Consider the following 12,375-nt stretch of genomic DNA (forward strand, 5'->3'; position numbering starts at 1 on the left):
ATTGAATAACAGATTCACTACATGGAACAACAGATAGTCCCTCCAAAAAACCTAAAGGAAGTTTGTTCTGAAGTGTCTGTCCTATATCTGAGAGATATAAGAAAGATCAGGAAACGTATTCATTTATTTTTGACGTATTTAACCCCTTATTTGTGGCAATAAACAGAATCCATATATACTTCCATATATTTTTTTAACTGGTACCGGGGGACCTTCATACCAGTCTTGTGAGGCATGTGGGCATACTAGAGCAAAACAACTGACATGTACTTGTTTGTGAGAGTCTCACCTTTCCACAAAAGGGTCATTAGTGTGTAGCCCAAACTGTTCGGATGCTACAGACAGAAGTTGGCAGATTGGCTGTACCAACTTCAGACAAGTCCCAAGGTGCTTGTGGGGGTTGTAGAGCAAAACAGAGAACACCATCGTGTTCGTGGGAGTCTCATCTTTCCATATAGGGGCCAATCTCCCTTCAGACGATTTTGTGAGAAGACCGATTTTCGGGATGTCTCATGGTCTGACAAACGGTCTAGCTCTGTCACTTTTCACCGCAGATGCAGAAGTGCGACATCGGCAGATGCGATGTATTGAGACGCATATAATGTAAAAACAAACAGATATTGCTAGCTTAAACCGACAGATTTTTATGGGGATTTTTAATTGTTATGCCAGTTAGATTTCCACGGGGACATGGACATCAACTCTAGGGGGTTAAGGCCTGCTTTAAATGCCCCAACAGCATAGCCACGGGAAGTATGGGTGCTGAGGGTGCTGAGCATATACATTCCTTCACAAAAGTAGTGCACTGGGCCTTTACTATTATTAATGGACGCATATAGACGTCTGTAGCACGGGCCAAAACATTTTTTCAGCATCTCCACTTTGGCAAAAACATTTGTTGTATAAGAACAGTATCTTATAGGATTCAACAGTTGGAATTGTAAGCATGGCACTCGCAATCAAATCAAACTTTATTTGCCACATGCGCCGAATACAAGTGCATACTTCACCATGAAATGCTTACTTACAAGCCCTTAACCAACAGTGCAGTTCAAGAAGAAAAAAAGATTTACCAAGTAGGCTAAAATAAAAAGTAATAATAAAAAGTAACACAATAAGAATAACAATAACGAGGCTATATACAGGGGGCACCGGTATCAGGTCAGTGTGCGGGGGTACAGGCTAGTTAAGGTAATCTGTACATGTAGGTGGGGGAAAGTGACTATGCATAGGTACCAAACAAACAGCGAGTATCAGCAGTGTACAAAAGGGAGGGGGGGTCAATGTTAATTGTCTGGTGGCGATTTTTATGAATTGTTCAGCAGTCTAATGGCTTGGGGGTAGAAGCTGTTGAGGAGCCTTTTGGTCCTAGACTTGGCGCTCCGGTACCGCTTGCCGTGCGGTAGCAGAGAAAACAGTCTATAACTTGGATGACTGGAGTCTCTGACAATTTTAGGGGCCTTCCTCTTACACCGCCTGTTATATAGGTCCTGGATGGCAGGAAGCTTGGCCCCAGTGATGTACTGGGCCATTCACACTACCCTCTGTGGCGCCTTATGGTCAGATGCCGAGCAGTTGCCGCTTCTTGACACACACCCCTTGTCTTACCAGAGGTAGCGCCTCTGTTTGGCCGGTGCATGGAAAATCCCGCTAGCTCTATGTTGTCCGTATCTTCGTTCAGCCACGTCTTGGTGAAACATAAGATGTTACAGTTTTTAATGTCCTGTTGGTAGGATAATCTTAATAGTAGGTCATCAATTTTATTTTCCAATGATTGCATGTTAGCAAGAAGAATGGAAAGATTTGGGAGTTTACTCGCTCGCATCCGGATTCTCAGAAGGATCCCCGATCTGCGTCCCCTTTTCCGACGTCTTTTCTTCACGCAAAAGAGGTGGATTTGGGCCTGTTCCAGTGAAAGCAGGATATCCTTCTCGTCGGACTCATTAAAGTAAAACGTTTCTTCCAGTTCAAGGTGAGTAATCGCTGTTCTGATGTCCAGAAGCTCTTTTCGGTCATAAGAGACGGTAGCAACAACATTATGTACACAATAAATAAGTTAAAAAATAAGTTACACAAAACGCCAAAAATAAATAAATAAATAGCACAATTGTTTGGGAGAATGTAAAACATCAGGGATGTTCTTCGGCGCCATTCGCCATTCACATTCAATGCTAGGGTTTTGGGTTCAATTCCCACCGGGGACCAGTAGAAACATTTATGTACTCACTGCTGTAAATTGCTCTGGATAAGAGCATCTACTAAAATATAAAAGGAGTGAATAGACCATTTCAAATTACACGTAGAAATAAATTGCATTTGCAAAGTATTTCAAGAAACTGGAAAACATAGAGTGAGGGGAAAAAGTATTTGATCCCCTGCTAATTTTGTATGTTTGCCCACTGACAAAGAAATGATCAGTCTCTAATTTTAACAGTAGGTTTATTTGAATACTGAGAGACATAATAACAACAAAAAATCCAGAAAAACGCATGTCAAAAATGTTTTAATGAGGGAAATAAGTATTTGTCCCCTCTGCAAAACATGACTTAGTACTTGGTGGCAAAACCCTTGTTGGCAATCACAGAGGTCAGACGTTTCTTGTAGTTGGCCACCAGGTTTGCACCCATCTCAGGAGGGATCTTCTCCAAGTCATTAAGGTTTCGAGGCTGACGTTTGGCAACTCGAACCTTCAGCTCCCTCTACAGATTTTCTATGAGATTAAGGTCTGGAGACTGGCTAGGCCAGTCCAGGACCTTAATGTGCTTCTTCTTGAGCCACTCTTTTGTTGACTTGGCCATGTGTTTTGGGTCATTGTCATGCTGGAATACCCAACCACGACCCATTTTCAATGCCCTGGCTGAGGGAAGAAGGTTCTCACCCAAGATTTGACAGTACATGGCCCCGTCCATCGTCCCTTTGATGCGGTGAAGTTGTCCTGTCCCTTTAGCAGAAAAACACCCCCAAAGCATAATATTTCCACCTCCATGTTTGACGGTGGGGATGGTGTTCTTGGGGTCATAGGCAGCATTCCTCCTCCTCCAAACACGGCGAGTTGAGTTGATGCCAAAGAGCTCCATTTTGGTCTCATCTGACCACAACACTTTCACCCATTTGTCCTCTGAATCATCCAGATGTTCATTGGCAAACTTCAGACGTGCATGTATAAGTGCTTTCTTGAGCAGGGGGACCTTACGGGCACTGCAGGATCTCAGTCCTTCACGGCGTAGTGTGTTACCAATTGTTTTCTTGGTGACTATGGTCCCAGCTGCCTTGAGATCATTGACAAGATCCTCCCGTGTAGTTCTGGGCAGATTCCTCACCGTTCTCATGATCATTGCAACTCCACGAGGTGAGATCTTGCATGGAACCCCAGGCCGAGGGAGATTGACAGTTCTTTTCTGTTTCTTCCATTTGCGAATAATCGCACCAACTGTTGTCACCTTCTCACCAAGCTGCTTGGCGATGGTCTTGTAGCCCATGCCAGCCTTGTGTAGGTCTACAATCTTGTCCCTGACATCCTTGGAGAGCTCTTTGGTCTTGGCCATGGTGGAGAGTTTGGAATCTGATTGATTGCTTCTGTGGACAGGTGTCTTTTATACAGGTAACAAACTGAGATTAGGAGCACTCCCTTTAAGAGTGTGCTCCTAATCTCAGCTCGTTACCTGTATAAAAGACACCTGGGAGCCAGAAATCTTTCTGATTGAGAGGGGGTTAAATACTTATTTCCCTCATTAAAATGCAAATCAATTTATAAAATTTTTGACATGCGTTTTCTGGATTTTTTTGTTCTTATTCTGTCTCTCACTGTTCAAATAAATCTACCATTAAAATTATAGACTGATCGTTTCTTTGTCAGTGGGCAAACGTACAAAATTAGCAGGGGATCAAATACTTTTTTCCCTCACTGTATATCAAGCAGGTATTTTCATATTCCACAAGTATTATCAGATTAACTGTTTTGTACAGATAATTATCAGACTCAAGTTACAAATGCTGTTAAACGCTGAAATATGCCTCCCGGGTGGCGCAGCAGTCTAAGACACTGCATTGCCGTGCTAGAGGCGTCACTACAGATCCGGGTTCTATCCCTGTATTATGCTGTATTATGTTTCCTCCGACACAGTGGTGCTTCTGGGTTAAGCGAGCAGTGTATCAAGAAGCAGTGCGGCTTGGCAGATCGTGTTTCGGTGGACGCATGGCTCTCAACCTTCCCATGTCCGTACAGGATTTGCAGCGATGGGACAAGACTGTAACTACCAATTGGATATCACAAAAAAAGGGGGTAAAAATAATACATTTAGTTTACATTTTTTCACAAAAGTAGTACACTTGGCCTTTACTAGTCCATTTTTTCTGCATTGGAGAGATCTGTGCCACTGACTTAGTTTAAGGGCACAAGGCAGATGGTTGAGCTCCGATATTTATTATACCAAAAGGGGTAGGCAAAAGGCAGGTCGGGGACAGGCAAGAGTTCATAAACCTGGTCAGAGTCCAAACAGAACCAAGGGATAGGCAGGCTCGAGGTCAGAACAGGCAGAGTGGTCAGGCAGGCGGATTCGGCGTCAGGGCAGGCAAGGGTCAAAACCAGGAGGGCTAGGAATAAACAGAGACTGAGAAAAATAGTAGCTAGGAGAAACGCTGGTTGACTTGGCAAAACAAGACAAACTGGCACAGAGAGACAGGAAACACAGGGATAAATACACCAGAGACAATCACAAAGACAGGTGAAACAGATCAGGGTGTGACACTTAGTCTGGCTTTAATTCCAGTTTGACTACAAATTAATCATTGATATGCTGGATTCAAAACTCCATCTCAACCAAAAATCTAAGGTAAAGAATAGGATTAAGCCAGTGGCTCAGATGCAAATATCCCAGCACATCTTCTCCTTTAAATGTTGATAGTTAGTTGCGTTGTCAACCAAACACAATTCAATATTACTTTTGTAATACAATAAATAGACTAAAGTTAAGCCTATCTTACAAACTAATGTAACAGTATTTATTTAACCTTAAAATTAGTAACACATCCATGGCCACATTTTGAGGTTATTGTTACTAAATGTCTTATGTAATCATAGAAAATGTGCAAGTTCAAGATGGCATTCAAAGGTTGCAGGTCTGTGGAGTTCTTCACAATTGCTATAATAATCTGTGCGAACAGCACTACTCACTTGCACTATGTACTTTGAATGTTATCTCAACTGCAATCCAGGTCATTTGGTTGTGCAATAACATGAAGCACAGTGATAACACGTTAAATTGTTGTATAAATACAAAATATTTTAAATTGTATTCCCATTTCAACATTGTTGTGCTTTTAAACGGTTGAAAGCACAGTAATAACACATTTAGATGAGAACTAAACCAAAAATCAGACATTGTTCTTCCATTGGAATGTGATTGTGCTTTTAGATGGTTGAAAGCACAGTGATAACATGTTGGTAATTCACAAACTCCTGTCTGTCTTTTTGACTGGGTGAATAAAAGTTGAAATCTCATTGATCATCGTCTCAACCAAATACTACCTACATTTCCACGTTGAAGTTGTGTGCCCAGTGAGTAGCACCTGAACAGTGTCGGCAGTCAATCTCTTTTGTGTTGACACAGCAGAGACATTGAAGTCATCAGCCACTCCAAACCAGAAGGTGGCAGTAGCGTTGTTTGATACTGTCATGTCTGCTCCTCCCCTCCAGCGTACAACGTCGCAAGAGTACTAACCACCGGTCCTGGGATTCATCATTACGCACACCTGTTAATCATTATGATTCACACCTGGACTCCATTACCTTCATCATTTCCTCCCCTGTATATGTCACTCTCCCAGGTTCACTCACCAGTTGGTATTATTCTTGTGTCTCGGTGTACTGCCTTATGTTAGTGTTGTGTTCTTGGTTTTGTTGTTTTATTAAAACATTTCACCTGCTTCAATTCACCTCCCCATCATTACAGTTAGCAAGCTGTTGTTCTAAAAGCATTTAGTGCTACATTGTGCTGCACTGACCACCCCATTTGTTTCATAAGAAGTGTGTGTGACTGCCTTGCTCAGTAATCGCTAAGTAACTAATAAGATGGGTTTGATAATGTGCACTAACAAAAAATCCTTACTCCAGCACAAAACTCCAAAGTCTTTCTCTAGAAAAAAAATGCATTATGCTGCTTTATTGTTTTAGAACAATTAGATTAGGCCGGGAAAAAAAGGCCCTGGTTTTTCCTTTTTAATTGTCACTCCTGTCGGCTCCCCCACATGAATGTTCGAGCGCTCTGATTGGTCCAAAGTCAAGTTGTTGGCCACTGCCAATTCTACAAGAAGAAACGGTAGGTTCGTCGGTATCAGGTCAGTACACAGCAGGTAGTCCTTTGTTCTAGCAAGAGAAGGAACAGCCTCTTACTGTAATAAGTACCTATCGGCAGGGCCGGCATTATGGGCGGGCCTCAGGGGCCTGGCCCGTCTTACCTTACCTCATTGCCGTCCTAATAAAATATTTTACTATTGATAATTTATTTGACCAAGACGTGCGCCAACAGAAATACGCATCAATCTCAGATAAAGCATCCGAGCAAGCAAAACAGCGACCCTTTGTCTTACTATATGTAGCCCATGTATCTGATGCTGTCTGGAAAAAAATAGTATGACATGTAAATGTATTTGTTTATTTGGATCCCCATTAGACAAATTAACATTCTATACTTTATTGTCCAGACAGCATCAGATACATGGGCTACATATAGTAAGACAGAGGTTCGCTGTTTCCCTCACTGGGATGCTTTCTCCGGTGAGCTTGTTTCGGAAGTCCAGAGAGGACATATGAATAAAAAATAAAACAAATCCCTCATTATGTCGAGATCACTACATAACAAAAGTTGTTTTGTCAAGATCAGGAGATCATCAAAAGTACCTCGCATCATCCATTAATTTTTTCAGATGCACGATAACCACATCATCAAGGAGCCCTGTGGCTGCTTTGATTGTAATGCGCTCGTGGGGCATTTAAGGCCTGACTAATGCCTGACAGGCAGCTCTATCTCCCAGGCTGCGTGCCGCCCCTAATACCACAGCCATGGCTAGTCCTGTGAACTAGCTAGTTAGCTAGGTAGTATTGTTAGCTAGCTAGCAAGCCAGCTTGTTATCTATGCTGGTTGTTAGCTTGCATAACTGATATGTGTATAATTCGGAAAGTATTCAGACCCCTTGACTTTTTCCACATTTTGTTACGTTACAGCCTTATTCTAAAATTGTTTAAATACATTTTCCCCATCACCAATCTACACAAAATACCCCATAATGACAAAGCAAAAGAAAGTTGTTTTTTATGAGAAAAAAATGAAAGAATTAAATAACCTGAAATATTACATTTACATAATTATTCAAAACCATAATTATTCAGGTATGATGCTACAAGTTTGGCACACCTGTATTTGGGGAGTTTCTCCCATTCTTCTCTGCAGAGCTGTGCCTCGACACAATCCTGTCTCGGAGCTCTATGGACAATTCTTTAAACCTCATGGCTTGGTTTTTGTTTTGACATGCACTGTGGGATCAGCTGTAGGACCTTATATAGACAGTTGTGTGGCTTTCCAAATCATTTTCTATCAATTGAATTTACCACAGGTGGACTCCAAACAAGTTGTAGAAATATCTTAAGGATGATCAATGGAAACAGGATGAACCTGAGCTCAATTTTGAGTATCATAGCAAAAAGTTCTGAATACTTATGTAAATAAGGTATTTCTGTTTTAGTATATGTATTAATTTGCAAAAATGTATAAAAACCTGTTTTCGCTTTGTCATTATGGGATATCGTGTGTAGATTGATGAGAGCAAAAAAATATTGAATCAATTTTAGAATAAGACTGTGACATAACAAAATATAGAAAAAGAGAAGGGGTCTGAATACTTAACGAATGAATACACTGTAGGTAGGTAAATGGTGGTTTCTTCCCTGTCTTTTCTCTCTCTCTGGCAGTGGCGCAAATGATGAATACTGTAGGCTCGTGTGCAGAGGCCCATCGATCGGTTGGACCAAATCCGACGTAACAAGAACAGCCACAAACAAAAAACTCTACGAGGGGTTGCTAGAAACGCCTGTCCCTCAAAACAGTTTGTTATGGGCTTGGGGCCCATGTACGACACACTTGAACTCGCCCTACTGTCTGAGTGCTTAGCTTATAGAAAGGCACCACCTCTATCGTGTAGGCAGACAAACTGATCCACCGCATGAACCTTATCATCACACCAACGAGATCTAGGATCCAAATTCACTGCGTGTCTGCCTTGAAGTTCATAAAACTCTTGCATAGTGGAATTCAGAACGATATGTTTTTTATTTATTTTATTTCACCTTTATTTAACCAGGTAGGCTAGTTGAGAACAAGTTATCATTTGCAACTGCGACCTGGCCAAGATAAAGCATAGTAATTCGACACATACAACAACACAGAGTTACACATGGAATAAACAAAACATACAGTCAATAATACAGTACAAAAAAAAGAAAACTAAAAAAGTCTATATACAGTGAGTGCAAATGAGGTAAGATAAGGGAGTTAAGGAAATAAATAGGCCGTGGTGGCGAAGTAATTACAATATAGCAAATAAACACTGGAATGGTAGATGTGCAGAAGATGAATGTGCAAGTAGAGATACTGGGGTGCAAAGGAGCAAGATAAATAAATAAATACAGTATGGGGATGAGGTAGACAGATGGGCTGTTTTACAGATGGGCTATGTACAGGTGCAGTGATCTGTGAGCTGCTCTGACAGCTGGTGCTTAAAGCTAGTGAGGGAGATATGAGTCTCCAGCTTCAGTGATTTTTGCAGTTCGTTCCAGTCATTGTAACCACTTGGTTACGGTGCTGTCCTTCCAGCACCATGATTCTGAGGGTGCTTACATCGCTTAAAATAACCCTCATCTGTTGCCTATGCCTTAATAGTCATATTCATCACTTATTATTATTACTATTATTACAAATAGAAGATTGTCCGTTCTCACAATGGTGCTGGTTTAGTAAATTAAGAATAAAGCTGAATAAATGTTTCGCAAGATCACATAATGATTCATTCATATTTTACATAACAGAATATAATAGCATACAGTATACTGTAGCATAGAGTTCAAGTGGCCCTTCGCGCTTCAGCAAACAAAGGAAAGGAGGGGTGCTCAACAACAAGGACAAAAATCACAAGAGTGGCTTACAGAGAAAATCATCTAAAAGGTTATTGCTCACTTTAATCCATTGTACAGGATGTGGACAGGTGACTGGCGTTTTGACATCAAGCTGATGTCTTCCTCAGTGACCTGACTATTGCACTTAAATCTTATTTATAGCCTAGTGGCTCATTGAGATAACAATATTTAAAAAATCATAACAATAATATATTTCAAGGTAAATGGCAAATCATAGTGCATAATAAAAAGAGAAAAATCAATCAATCAATCAAATGTATTTATAAAGCCCTTTTGACATCAGCAGATGTCACAAAGTGCTTATACAGAAACCCAGCCTAAAACCCCAAACAGCAAACAATGCAAGAAGAACCCTAGAGAGGAACCTGGCTCTGAGGGGTGGAGATTGAGAGTACATGGCCATTAAGGCCAAATCGTTCTTCAAGATGTTCAAAGGTTCATAGAATACCAGCAGAGTCAAATAATAATCACAGTGGTTGTAGAGGGTGTCTCGGTAATTAATAGGCCATGTCAAAATATACGTAGGTGACATATGGGTGTCTGTGAATCCAGAGACAAAAAATACTGAAGCGTAGTAGGCTTATAATACAATTCAAGTCGGAAGTTTACACACTTAGGTTGGAGTCATGAAAACTCGTTTTTTAACCACTCCACAAATTTCTTGTTAACAAACTATAGTTTTGGCAAGTCGGTTAGGACATCTATTTTGTGCATGACACAAGTCATTTTTCCAACAATTGTTTACAGACAGATTATTTCACTTAGAATTCACTGTATCACAATTCCAGTGGGTCAGAAGTTTATTCCAGAAAATTCCAGAAAATTATGTCATGGCTTTAGAAGCTTCTGATAGGCTAATTGACATAATTTGAGTCAATTGGAGGTGTACCTGTGGATGTATTTCAAGGCCTACATTCAAACTCAGTGCCTCTTTGCTTGACATTGTGGGAAAATCAAAAGAAATTAGCCAAGACCTCAGAATTCATTTTTTTAGACCTCCACAAGTCTGGTTCATCCTTGGGAGCAATTTCCAAATGCCTGAAGGTACCACGTTCATCTGTACAAACAATGGTACGCAAGTATAAACACCATGGGACCACACAGCCATCATACCGCTCAGGAAGGAGATGCGTTCTGCCTCCTAGAGATGGACGTACTTTGGTGCGAAAAGTGTAAATCAATCCCATAACAACAGAAAAGGACCTTGTGAAGATGCTGGAGGAAACAGGTACAAAAGTATCTATATCCATAGTAAAACGAGTCCTATATCGACATAACCTGAAAGGCCGCTCAGCAAGGAAGAAGCCACTGCTCCAAAACCGCCATAAAAAAGCCAGACTACGGTTTGCAACTGCACATGGGGATAAAGATCGTACTTTTTGGAGAAATGTCCTCTGGTCTGATGAAACAAAAATGGAACTGTTTGGCAATAATGACCATTGTTATGTTCGGAGGAAAAACTGGGAGGCTTGCAAGCCGAAGAACACCATCCCAACCGTGAAACACACAGGGGTGGCAGCATCATGTTGTGGGGGTGCTTTGCTGCAGGAGGGACTGGTGCACTTCACAAAATAGATGGCATCATGAGGCGGAAAATTATGTGGATATATTGAAGCAACATCTCAAGACATCAGTCAGGAAGTTAAAGCTTGGTTGCAAATGGGTCTTCCAAATGGACAATGACCCCAAGCATACTTCCAAAGTTGTGGCAAAATGGCTTAAGGACAACAAAGGTATTGGAGTGGCCATCACAAAGCCCTGACCTCAATCCCATAGACAATGTGTGGGCAGAACTGAAAAAGTATGTACAAAGCATGTGCGAGCAAGGAGGCCTACAAACCTTCAAATCAGTTCTGTCAGGAGGAATAGGACAAAATTCACCCAACTTATTGTGGGAAGCTTGTGGAAGGCTACCCGAAACGTTTGACCCAAGTTAAACAATTTAAAGGCAATGCTACCAAATATGAATTGAGTGTATGTAAACTTCTGACCCACTGGGAATGTGATGAAAGAAATAAAAGCTGAAATAAATCATTCTCTCTACTATTACTCTTTTTCACATTCTTAAAATAAAGTGGTGATCCTAACTGACCTAAGACAGGGAATTTTTACAAGGATTAAATGTCAGGAATTGTGAAAAACGGAGTTTAAATGTATTTGGCTAAGGTGTATGTAAACTTCCGACTTCAACTGTATGTTATACCAAAAACACATCCTCAGTCATTTATCTGAAGCTGAATAGTCCAAAAAATGATCATTGTGCGGCCAATGCTCAATAGTGCCACTAGGCAGGATATACACTGAGTGTACTAAATATTGAGTTGCACCCCCGGTTGCCCTCAGAACAGCCTCAATTCGTCGGGGCATGGACTCTACACGGTGTCAAAAGCATTCCACAGGGATGCTGGCCCATGTTGACTCCAATGCTTCCTACAATTGTGTCAAGTTGTCTGTATGTCCTTTGGGTGGTGGACAATTCTTGATACACACAGGAAACTGTTGAGTGTGAAAAACCTGGCAGCGTTTCAGTTCTTGACACACTTAAGCCGGTGCGCCTGGCACCTACTACCATACCCCGTTCAAAGGCACTTAAATATTTTGTCTTTCTCATTCACCCTCTGAATGGCGCACATACAATCCCTGCCTCAATTGTCTCAAGGCTTAAACATCCTTCTTTAACCAGTCTCCTCCCCTTCCTCGATACTGATTGAAGTAGATTTAACAGGTGATATCAATAAGGGATCATAGCTTTCACCTGAATTCACCTGGTCAGTCTATGTCATGCTTTGTACACTCAGTGTATAACAGAATTGTGGGTATATTTGTGGGCAAAATTCTTACTCAACCAAGTGGTTAACTGACATATTTTAAAGCACCCACCATCACAGATACATCCATTACACAACCTTCAGTATGGATGGAGGAAATAAGAAATGAGGAGGAAAAAAATGGGGGAGGGGCGACAGAAAGACAATTGGCACAGACTGCATGATGATGCTGTCTATGATGAAAGAGGGGGATGGGAGCAGATGACAGGTCCCTCCAGCACGTGGTCTAAGGTACAGTCAGTGCACCTCTCCCTCACTCCCTCCCACCTCTCTCTCGCGCTCTCTTTTTCTCGATCCATCTTTACCCTCCCTCCATCTTCTTCAAATGCATCACAGCCTGCTGCCGAGCCCTTGGCCACT

Source organism: Salmo salar, chromosome 02, assembly GCF_965601325.2.
Source record: "Salmo salar chromosome 02, fSalSal1, whole genome shotgun sequence".
NCBI classification, from domain to species: Eukaryota; Metazoa; Chordata; class Actinopteri; order Salmoniformes; family Salmonidae; genus Salmo; species Salmo salar.